Here is a 12,643-nt window from a genome sequence, read left to right on the forward strand (position 1 = left end):
CTGGCCAAGTATTGCCAACACGGATTGGCAGCAATGGTGATCCAGGGTTTGGGGGAGGGACTCTTTTCCAATCCTACCTGGTGATAGTGCTCTACAGAAGTACCCTAAAAAAAAGGGGGGGCAAAAACCTTAAGAGGGGGGAGGACCCCCTCTCCCCTCCCCCTAAAAAAAAAACACTACTGAATGGCTGGAGGGTGAATGGGGCAAAGTGAAGAACACTGGGAGGTGGAACAAAATGGTGTATCCTAGAAGATGGCTTTGTTACAATACATTTTAATACAGAGTTCAATTATCTTGTGACAGTCCCTATCACTGCCAATTCTAGTAATAGTAAAATCAGGAATAATGGTCCAAGTTAGTCTATGCGTCTCTTTCTTTGCCCCCTTCCATTTTATTCTCTTTAAAAAATAGTTCGCATCTGCTCCCAATAGCTCCCAATTAGCATTTAACTGTCAGATCAGCAAAAAAGTTTTAAAAGGTAATAAATTTTCCTTCCCCAGCCCCCCTCTCCAATTTTTCCTCTGAAGGCACAGCTTCCAAAACCCAGTAACTGCTCAGATCACATACCTGGTTCATTAACATTTATTGCTCAAAATTATTCTTCAGGGAGTCCCCATTTATGTTCACTCTCGACGTTAAATATTTCCACACGGGAGGATGTTATTAAAAAGCAAAAACCTGTTTCCTCAAAACGGGCAAGACCTTCAACGTCTTTGCCTCCAAAACAATCCTGTGGAGAACATTTTTGCTACTGCTGTTTTGGGCGGGGTGTTGTGGCTTTTTATTAGTTTGGGCAAATCCTAAATTTGCCACTATTTTTTATTGAGGAATTCAGCAATACACAACAGGACAGCAATGATTCCCCACTCCCCAAGATTTCTCATTATTCCTTTCTGTCTCCTAGCTTGGGATGCAATAAAAGAAATGGTTCGTTTCACAACCAAAATATTCTACAGCACAAATAATAGTGTTTAAGAATTTCTGCATGAACATTAAATAATAAAGGCAGGGAGAAGGAAGCAACATGGTGTCGAGAAGTAGCGTCTATAGACTACAAAGCAACCCTATGAAGTCTGTGAGCAAAGGGTATTTTTTATTTATTTATTTATTTATTTATTTATTTATTTAGAATATTTATATACCGCTCCCCATTGAAAAATTTCAGAGCGGTGTACAAGGTAAAATGAAAATAAAAACAGAATAAAACAGTTAAAACAAAATTTAAAAAGAAGCAAAACAACAACAACACAGGCTGCATGTTAAAGAAAGGCTTCTTGGAATAAAGATGTTTTCAGGAGGCACCGAAAGGAGTACAAGGTCGGAGCCTGCCTGACCTCCAGAGGCAGGGAATTTCACAGGAGGGGGGGCCACCACGCTGAAGGCTCTTCCCCTGGTGGATTCCAATCGGAGGATGGATCTAGGTGGAACCACCAGGAGCAGGCCCTCGGATGACCTCAGTGACCAGGCAGGTTGGTAAGGGAGAAGGCGCTCTCTCAGGTATCCTGGTCCCAAGTTGTTTAGGGCTTTGTACACAAGTACAAGAACCTTCAACCTGGCCCGGTAGCGAATAGGCAGCCAGTGCAGTTCCCTCAGCAGAGGAGTTCCATGCTGGAAAGGGGCAGCTCCAGACAACAGCCGAGCTGCAGCATTCTGCACTAGCTCCAGCTTCCGGAGCAGCTTCAAGGGCAGCCCCACGTAGAGCGCGTTGCAGTAATCCAATCTTGAGGTTACCAATGCCTGTACCACCGTGGTCAAGCTATCCCTGTCCAAGAGAGGCTGTAGTTGGCAAACCAACCGAAGATGGTAAAAGGCACTCCGAGCCGTGGCGGCTACTTATCCTTCATAACTGAAGAAATTCAGATTTTTGAATCCCATGAAGACCTTCATCATGGCCACCAAATGGACCAAACAGCCTTTCAGCCTCAGTTTGGCCTTAATAGATAGGATGGCTGAGGTTCTGGTTGTAGAAATACACAATGGAATGTGAGCAGAACTGGGAAAAGATATATACATATGGGGGTTATAAGTCCTTGCTATATTCTAGAATCGATCCATTCTTTCCCAAAGAGTATTTGAAGAGTTTCTATGTCTTTCCATCCTAAACAGCTCAGGACCAGAGTATCTGCACCTCTACGAACATGCCTGGGCCTATCAGCTATGGAGACAAAAATCACGTGTCCATCTGTTAGATCTGTTTAGGCTGGCAGGCACAAGATAGGACCTTTTCTGTAGTGGCCCCCATCCCTATGGTATGCTCTGGCTGTTCTAGGCTGCATTTAACTGAATGCTACCCATTTTTAATTAATTAATTAATTAATTAATTGCACTTATATACCGCTCCCATAGCCAGGGCTCTCTGGGCGGTTTACAGAAATTCTAAAATTAAGATAAAAACGAGTATACAACATTTAAAATTCTAAAACACAGAACATACACACATAAAGTATTAAAAACCATTAAAAAACTAAACATGTGGGTGATTAAGATGTGCCGCCATATGCCTGGGCAAAGAGGAAAATCTTAACCTGGCGCCGGAAAGATAGCAGCATTGGTGCCAGGCGAGCCTCGTCAGGGAGATCATTCCACAGTCTGGGGCCACCACTGAAAAGGCCCTGTCCCTCGTTGCCACACTCCGAGCCTCTCTCGGAGTAGGCACCCGGAGGAGGACCTTAGATGTTGAACGTAGTGACCGGGTATATTCACGTCGGGAGAGGCGTTCCATCAGGTATTGTGGTCCCAAGCCGTGTAAGGCTTTATTGGTCAAAACCCGCACCTTGAATTGGGCTTGGAAACATACAGGCAGCCAGTGCAAGCAGACCAGAGCAGGTGTTATATGGTTGAACCTTCTGGTTCCCAAAATCAATCTGGCTGCTGCATTTTGCACGAGCTGCAGCTTCCGAACCGTCTTCAAAGGCAGCCCTACGTAGAGTGCATTGCAGTCATCTAACTTGGAGGTTACCAGAGCATGGACAACTGAAGCCAGGTTAACCCTGTCTAGATAAGGGCGTAGCTGGGCCATGCTATTGTTGGGGCTAATTGTTGGGGCTATTTTCTATTGTTCTAAACTTTTACTTGTGAACCGCTTTGCGTTGAAAGCAGAGATAGAAATATTAAATAAAAAAAATAATATTTCCAGTGGAAATACACCTATTAAAGATGCATTGTCTTTCCAATTAATGTGGGAAACAGCTCATATATACATAAATTAATGTGGGAAACAGCTCATAAATACGTATTATGATCCTATGCATGTAGACAAAAAAAAGTCATACAACTCCCAGCGTCTCTACAGCCAACCATACTGGGACATGCTATTAATTTTAGGACTTTTTTCTATTATTATTATTATTATATTGGGCATCAAGGCAGCCAAAAAAGAGTAAAGATCTACAAAATATGGAATGCTACATGAATTTGTGTGTCATCCTTACACAGGGGCTATGCTAAACTCTGTATCATTCCAATTTTAGTATATGTGCTACCGAAGCACATATACTAAACATACATAGGATTGCACCTTTAAGCATGCATGAAATATATTTAAGTTTAGACTAATATTTAAAAGAGAAGGCATGCCGCCAGAGTGAAAGCTAAGTATTTTCAAATGTGCTATCATCAACCCAATTCGGCACAGGCCTTAAATCTGTCAAGATGACATTTGCTTAACCTCCACATAGGCTAATCTAGTTTAGATTTCCTCTCCTGGATTTCTTAGCCAAAATGCTATGAAAACTGAAACCAAATTAAACTCTACCAGGAGGTAAAAAGGGAAAGCAATGATTTTATAGAGCAGTTTCGTTATCTTGACTCTTTCCTGGCGTGATAAATATTACTACCGTGACCCCCAAGTCTGTTTGTAGTTTTCACATGTATCATCAGTAGAGATTGATTTGGTAATGTCTTACTCTGCATCGTTCTCAATAAGCCTGAGAATCAGAAGAAATAGGAAGCCCTTGAAGTTATGGTAAATATTAATTAATTAATTAATTAATTAATAATAAATTTATTTCTAACCCGCCTCTCCATCCTGATCGAGGCAGGTAACAACAAGAAGTATAAAATACATAAAATATTAATCAAAACACAGTACACATTGTTAAAACTTCCTGAAAACATACTAAAAACGTATTAAAAACATACTAAAAGCATCCTAAAAGCATCCTAAAATTCCACTGGATAGGCCTGCCGGAAGAAATCAGTCTTTATAGTTTTCTTAAATGTTAAAAGACTGTTAAGTTGATGAATCTCCTCCGGCAGGATATTCCACAGTCTGGGAGCAGCAGAAGAGAAGGTCCTCTGGGTAATACCTGTCAACTGATACAAACCTAATGGGAAACACCTATTTGGGACAACCATGACCAACCTGAGATAGACAACACCTGGCATGCTGTGACTTATTGTATTTAAACCATATGCAACCTTCAATTTTCTTCACTGTGACCCAACATCAGAGCTTTCTTGCGTCCAGGAACATTAGGAATTACATGTTCCAAATGTTCCTCTGAGTAAAGATGTTGCAAAACTGGCCTTGCTCAGCTTTTCCTAAGCAGGAGCCTAGGAACTTTGAAAACGAACAGAAGCCATTTCAGGGGCCGGGGTTGGCAACTCTTGCGTGCCACCACCAAGCCGATGGTCTGACTTCATGCTACGTTGTGGGGCAAACAGCCCAAATCCTTTTAAACTAGTAACAATAGTTTAAATAGCATATCACCCTAGATAACGGCTCTCCCTACTCATGATCTCTGGCACAGGGGAAAGCTACCGGATCCCTAGCTAGGTTATTTGAAGGAACGCCTCCTCCCATATGTACCTACCCGGACCTTAAGATCATCTACAGGGGCCCTCCTCCGTGAGCCCCTGCCAAAGGAAGTGAGGCAGGTGGCTACTAGGAGGAGGGCTTTCTCCGCTGTGGCACCCCGGTTGTGGAATGAGCTCCCCAGAGAGGTCCGCCTGGCGCCTACACTGTACTCCTTTCGTCGCCAGCTGAAGACCTTTTTATTCACTCAGTATTTTAACACTTAATTTTAACTTAAATTTAAATTATACTGTTTTAACTCTGTATTTTAACCTTATATCAATTTTGCTGCGTGGTTTTATCCTGGTTGTGCTTTTTATATTGTATTTTGTATTTGTATTTTTAACTTGTTGGTTGTTTTATGATGATTTTAATTTTTGTGAACCGCCCAGAGAGCTTCGGCTATTGGGCGGTATAAAAATGTAATAAATAAATAAATAAATAAATAAATAGCTATTCTGAGGCTGCTCCCCCACCCACCCAGAGCACTGTTAATGTGCAGGGCCAGCTAGAGCCTAGCTAGAGTCAAGGAGCTTCTATGGCTCCTCTAATATACTTTTGGCTCAGCGTTTCTTGGAAGCGGCCCATGAGTCCAGTTGAGCCGGACAGACAGATGAATTCTAATGCTTCCAACATGACATTTAAAACGGGCGAGAGACAAAACACTTTAAAGCAAACAAATCATTACATCAGTAAGGCCCGCTGTCCCATGTACTAACTAAAACATATTCCTCCCTCTTGCATGTTATGCTTAGACGTGAAAACAAGCTGGTGCGCCCAGGACAGCCAAAGGATGCTCCAAGCGCCTGTTTTTAGAACATCAGCAAACCCCCAAAATGCAACAGATCTACAGCAGCAGCATAATTGCTCAAGGCAAAGACAAGCAGCTCCCAGGGGGATCCTGAACTCTTGAGAAACAAGTGTAATCGCAGTAATTAAAACCAACCACTGAACTATTAGCTCAGCTGAAAAGGATTTGAAGTGACCAGCGATGAAACAATGGCTGGCGGTCTATGATATCACTGGATCTCAACGCCGGAGCATGATGCCCTGTCCTCCCAGTGCCCATCTGCTTCCTAACTCTCGTGTTCCGATCTGAGGATGTTGCAACAGGGGACTTTGTGCTTCTGATGGATTTTCACATGAGAAACTTCCCTAATCTGCTCTTCATTTCTACCAGTTCCCAGTTCTCTATCACACTGCGGCATAACCAAGAAGCAGAGCTTAGCGGGACCACACTTAAATCTCAACGGCTGAGGAATGCAGGGGCAGAAAACTGGCTCTGCTCTCACCTCCGTGATGTGCACCTTTTGAGTCATCATAGAATCATAGAATCATAGAATAGCAGAGTTGGAAGGGGCGTGCAAGGCCATCGAGTCTAATCCCTCTACTCAATGCAGGAATCCACCCTAAAGCATCCCTGACAGATGGTTGTCCAGCTGCCTCTTGAAGGTCTCTAGTGTGGGAGAGCCCACAACCTCACCAGGCAACTGATTCCATTGTCGTACTGCTCTAACAGTCAGGATGTTTTTCCTGATGTCCAGCTGGAATCTGGCTTCCTTTAACTTGAGCCCGTTATTCCGTGTCCTGCACTCTGGGAGGATCGAGAAGAGGTGCTGGCCTTCCTCTGTGTGACAACCTTATAAGTATTTGAAGAGTGCTATCATGTCTCCCCTCCATCTTCTCTTCTCCAGGCTAAACATGCCCAGTTCTTTCAGTCTCTCTTCATAGGGCTTTGTTTCTAGACACCTGATCATCCTGGTTGCCTTCCTCTGACCACGCTCCAGCTTGTCTGTGTCCCTTCAGGAAGGAGCAAGGGCAAGGGCTAGTGGACCGTAACATTTTTGGCACCTCTGGAAATTGGCAGAGAGGGGACCCCTGAGTAAACATTCGAAGGTAGATTAGACCGCCAAGTGAACCATCTTCAGCTAGCTCCCAGTTAATCGACATCCTCAAGGCTAGTACTGATTTGGGAGGGGACATATTATGCAAGGCCCGTCACGGAGCGAGTTCAAGCAGCATGGAGGAAGAGATGGCGCAACTGGGAGAGTGAGGAGCAGGTGAGGATTCTCAATACCGGTTGCTCCGCCTTAGCTGGTGCCGCCAAAATTCTGCTTTGTTTTGGTGCTTGGCGATTCTAAGCATGTGCACTAGTGCTTCTGTTAACTCGGGGAGAAATAGGGGTGCCCCTGTAAGAGTCGCAAAGACTGCAGAATCAACTTTAAAACTTGAAACTGGAGAAATATTGCATTGTCCCCAGAAGTGAGAATATGGAGACACAACAGTATAGAGACACAATTTGGTAACCTCCAAATTAGATTACTGCAATGCCCTCTACGTGAGGCTGCCTTTGAACACGGTTTGGAAGCTGCAGCTTGTGCAAAATGCAGCAGCCACATTGATAACTGGGACCAGAAGGTTCAAGCATATAAGACCCACTCTGGCCCACTTGCATTGACCACCTGTATGTTTCCGAGCCCAATTCAAGGTGCTGGTTTTAACCTATAAAGCCTTATACGTCTTGAGACCACAATACCTGACAGAACGCCTTTCCTGACATCAACTTACCTGAACACTACATTCAACATCTAAGGTCCTCCTCCAGGTGCCTATTCTGAGGGAAGCTCAGAGGGTGGCAACAAGGGAGAGGGCCTTCTCTGTGGTGGCCTCCCAACTGTGGAACAATCTCCTTGACGAGGCCCACCTGGCACCGACATTGTCATCTTTTCGGCGCCAGGTCAAGATTTTTCTCTTCTCCCACACATTTAGCAATATGTAATGAGCCTGGGTCTGTTTTTTGGCTCATCGTTTGTAAAATTGTTATAGTGGTTTTAAATGTATGTGTATTTTGCATGTTTTTGTGGTTTTTAATTTTTGTATATTGTTTTTAAGTGTTTTTAAGTGGAATGAGCTCCCCAGAGAGGTCCGTCTGGTGCCTACACTGTACTCGTTTCGTCGCCAGCTGAAGACTTTTTATTCTCTCAGTATTTTAACGCTTAATTTTAACTTAAATTTAATTTTTACTGTTCTAACTCTTTATTTTAATCTTACATCAATTTTGCTGCGTAGTTTTATCCTGGTTGTGCTTTTTATACAGTATTTTGTATTTGTGTTTTTAACCTGTTGGTTGTTTTATTATGGTTTTAATTTTTGTGAACCGCCCAGAAAGCTTCGGCTATTGGGCGGCATAAAAATGTAATAAATAAATAAACAAATAAATAAATAATCATATGTGAACCGCCCAGAGAGCTTCGGCTATAGGGCGGTATACAAATGCAATAAATAAATAAATAAACATGCTAAGGTAGGAATCTTCTGCAGGTTTACTTGGCGGTAAGCCTCACTTTGAATCCAATGTAACGGGACATTCTTCCAAATAAACATGAACTGGATTGGGTGGTGGGAAATCTAAGGAGTTGAGCTTGCCAAACGACAAATAACATTTTCTAAAAAGGCATTTCGCACCTCAACCCAGACAGTTTAGGGCTGTATCGAATTCCTGGTGAAACCAAAAGAGAATTATTCCTGATGAATGATGAATCATCAGGGACCCACAACTTTAAAAAAAAAAAGAGAGAAAGATAGCAAGCAATAAGCGAAAACAAACACCATGGCGGAAATCAGCTTGGAAAACTGGCACTGGTACAAAGGCGCACTTTCTAATGAATCATTGATTAAAGTAGAAATGCAATTTAGGATATTATCTTCTTGCTGGAGGGAAAGTTACCTCATCTAGGTCCCTGGTCTGTAAACCATTACAGAGGCTATTCTGGGGGAAGAGCTTGAGTCCAAGTTATATTGGCAACAACCAACTCATCACTGGAAAAGTTGGGAAAGATAGATTTTGCAGTTGATTGTGTGTCTTGGTTCCCACTGGACTCTTAGGAGGCATTTCAAACAAGTTTTATTTTCTCCAATTGTACCACTGGATTTGTTCAGAAGTTGTACAGATGGTTTTGGTAAGTGTTTAGACTGCCATCCTGTAGCAAAGAGACTTTCTTGGATTACCTTAAAGCAATCTTACTCAACCTGGTGCCCTCAAGACCTGCTGGATTGCAAGTCCCATCATTCCCAGCCAGCATGGCCAATGAAGCAGCAATCCAGCAAATCTCAAGGGTGCCGGGTTGGGGAAGGTGACCTTAAAGGTTTCTTTCATTTTGAGAATAAATTACTGGACCTAAGACTTGATTCATTCTTTCTTTGTAGCAAGTTACTGCCCTGCCTACATTCAAGAATGGGAAAATGTCAGAAATTATATATATATAATATATATAAAGAATTCCTGAGCCTGCTTTATAAAACAAAACTCCCTATTCTAAAAAAAATGGTGTAATATCCTAAAAATTTGAAATATTTTTCCAATTCCAATTATGACTTTGAAAAAATGTCAGTAAGTCTGGTGAGTGTAAATTGTGCTCCAAAAATGTTTTGGTTTATAATTTTAATATGGTTATTGAATGTCAGTACCTCTAACCAGGCTATTTGGCACATTCTCTCTCTCTCTCTCTCTCTCTCTCTCTCTCTCTCTCTCTCTCTCTCTCTCTCTATATATATATATATATATATATATCTTACCCACCTCTCCCTTTGGATTGAGGCGGGGAACAACATTAGCACAGAATCAATACATCTTACTAATGCTTGATTTAACATTGATCTGGATAGGCCTGCTGGAAAAGGCTAGTCTTTAAAGCTGCCTTAAAATCACACAGAGAGTTAATTTTACGAATCTCCTCCGGCAAGCCATTCCACAATCTGGGGGCGACAGAAGAAAAGGTACTCTGGGAAACTGATGTCAGCCTAGTTTTAGCTGACTGAAGTAAGTTCACCCCAGAGGACCTGAGTGTGTGGGGGGGCGGACTGTATGGGAGCAGGCGATCCCGCGGGTAACCTGGACCCAAACCATTTAGGGCTTTAAAGGTAATGACCAACACTTTGTACTTTGCCCGGAAACTAATCGGCAACCAGTGGAGTGATTTTAATGTTGGGGTAATATGCTCACCCCTAGATGTACTGGTGACCAACCTGGCTGCCATATTTTGAATAGCTGAAGTTTCCAAACTAGGTACAATGGTAGCCCTATGTAGAGCGCATGGCAGAAGTCAAGCCTTGAGGTTACCAGCGCGTGCACTACTGTCTTTAGGTCTTCTGACTCTAAGAAGGGGTGCAGCTGGCGTATCAGCTGAAGCTGATTAACACTAACATCCACAATCCTGTTGGGAACCACTCTTGTGCAGCCCCCGCTGAAGAATTTAATGATTAACTTTGCCAATGAAGATCAGGAACCTTTCTACTAGTGTTCCAGAGCGGTCTTTAAAAGGATCAATGATGTTAACCCTTTATTCTAGAGCAAGCGTCCCACATTGGGTGGGAGTAGAGAATGAGACCAGAATGACAGAGGCTTTCCTTGTCCGTTGAAGGCAAATTCTACATCAATACGCACAGCTACAAGCCATTGTGGATATTGGAGAACGTGTGTTCCAAAGCCTTTACTTCTTCTGTTTGTAAAGTTGTTTTGTTTGGAGAAACTGCCAAAAGCTAATTTGCCGGTCATAGTTCAGGCTCAAGTTGGCTTAAGCGGTTAAGGAGACTTTGCATACTCTGGCTTCAGGAGACTGGCAGACTTACTCAGACACCAACAGTAACAGATGTTTAATGGACCACTTCTTACCCCAGGAGGCTCTTTCACTGAGCTCTCAGGCCGTTACCAAAAAGGAGCCAAACAATAGTGTTTGAAACAGAGATTAAACATTTACTGGCCAACAGCTTTAAAGAAAAGCAGCCAAAAACATGAAGCCCCTCCCCCCCCACAAAGCACCTCTACTTTACATGAGCCAGATTCTATAATTATCATTTATTTGGAGAAACGTACAGAAAAAACTACAGCTTAAATGTTTGTCTACAAAACGTTGGTTTTGGATTTTGTTCAAACCTACAACCAAGATTTGGTAAAAGGATGGACAATTCTGCAAAGGAGATATTCCAGCCTCAGAAAACCCTAACCAGGATCCAGCTAGACCGAACTGAATGGCAATGACCCGTTCTCTCCCCACCTGCCCACCCCCAAGCCTGATAAAGGGTTTTGCAGTGAATAATACGTAGTGACTCGTGAAACTGGCTGGCTGGGAACATCCGGTTGCGACATGAGGTAGCCAAAGTGGGAGACGATTGCCAAATACTCCAAGGTCAAGGGGAATTGATTGCCTTTGTACATGTTTACACAAGAGCGCCTTCTAGACCAATAAAGGCAAACAGGGGGGTGATCAGTCATATTGTCTGTCTAATTTGCCCCTAGAGAAATTCCTTACAGAATTAGTTTCATCAGAGTGCAAGAGCCTCTGTTGAGGGTCTTAAAGGCAAGAAATGTGGATGTCTGCCAAAGTCTGCACAAAGTTCAAGAGGAAATTATATCCGAACCAATTTTTGAGCAGCATCTTATCAGCAGAAATTGATTACGTATCCTGATGAGAGGATAAACAAGGGAAAGCACTCACAGCCAGTATCCTTGGCGCTTCACCAGAAATTGCTGGCCCCTAGAAGACAGGAGTTCTGTCCAGAGAACTAACAGTAAAATACAAGTTACGGTTACAACTTAGAAGCTCATAGCTCAGTTATGGGCCAGCATAGGGCAGCAGAAAAGAATCGTAAGCTGGGATGTGGGAAATCTGGGTTCAATTTGTTGCCAAACTCATTGGGTGAACTCTCACAAGTTGAGTTCTCTAGAGCATTACAGCAAGGCTTGGGAATCCACATACAACTCCAACATCCTTCAGGAAAGGCTCCAGGTTTGTTCAAGAAAACATTTTGACAGCCAGAAGCTGGAATTGAGGAAGACTAGGAGAAGACAGTAGGCAGGAACAGAGTCCTGTATATTCAAGTGAACAGGCGGTGAGATGGCAATGACAAGGCGGAAACGCTTTGGGAGATTTCACAGAACAAACCTCATTGTGCATGAAGTTATGTGAATCTGGTTCAATGCCACGTTTTGTAGACCTCCAAAGGTGGCCAAATCAAAATGGGAAATTGTGTACCGACATGTCTTCCTATTCTCCTTGATGCATGGAGCGCATTTCAGAACCTATGGGAGGAGACAGGGTCCAACAACGTTCATTGCTCCACCAAGGGTAGGGGCTGCCCTCCCAGACTTATCTAGAAGAGCAGAAGACTCCCTCATCCCTAAAGATGAACTTCAAGTCTGCAACTACTGCCAAATGGCAAACTATAAATAGAAAAACTGTGAGAAAATAGGACAGTAGGAAGGCATCCCCTCCCTCCACTACCCACGTGTATGGTGAAGGCAGAAGCCCTTTGTGAATGTCCAAGTCGCAGAACTAGAGGGTGCTGGAATACCCTCCCTGAGTAAAGGAGGGCAAGAATACACAGTAGGTAATTGCCGTTTCTCCAAAGACCACAGAGGGCAATCCAGAACTTTTGGGATACATAAGAGCAGTATCATCCCAGGGTGGGAATCCAGAGACCTGCATCTAAGCAGCAGCTACATTTTGTAGGACCTGTTTCCCAAAGGCTGCATCTGTCATCGGTGTTGATTTTGTAATGCCTTGAAAAAATATGCAGTCTCTCCTCTTGGAAGAGCAACGAAACTGGTTGGACCCTGACTCCTGGACAAGGGGAGGTGCTTCCTCCCAAAGGATGCAGACAAGCTGGAGCGTGTTCAGAGGAGGGCAACCAGGATGATCAGGGGTTTGGAAACAAAGCCCTATGAAGAGAGACTGAAAGAACTGGGCATGTTTAGCCTGGAGAAGAGAAGATTGAGGGGAGACATGATAGCACTCTTCAAATACTTAAAAGGTTGTCACACAGAGGAGGGCCAGGATCTCTTCTCAATCC

General features: G+C 43.2%; 1 protein-coding gene and 1 pseudogene across 5 annotated transcripts in view; both read right to left on the reverse strand.

Moving 5' to 3' along the window:
• The window catches only part of BANP (BTG3 associated nuclear protein), a 194,120-nt gene that overhangs the window by 12,750 nt on the left and 168,727 nt on the right, over positions 1 to 12,643 (reverse strand). The window lies entirely within an intron of this gene.
• On the reverse strand, positions 3,391 to 3,490 carry LOC134409013 (U6 spliceosomal RNA; annotated as a pseudogene).

This window comes from Elgaria multicarinata, chromosome 14 (assembly GCF_023053635.1).
Source record: "Elgaria multicarinata webbii isolate HBS135686 ecotype San Diego chromosome 14, rElgMul1.1.pri, whole genome shotgun sequence".
Classification (NCBI taxonomy): domain Eukaryota; kingdom Metazoa; phylum Chordata; class Lepidosauria; order Squamata; family Anguidae; genus Elgaria; species Elgaria multicarinata.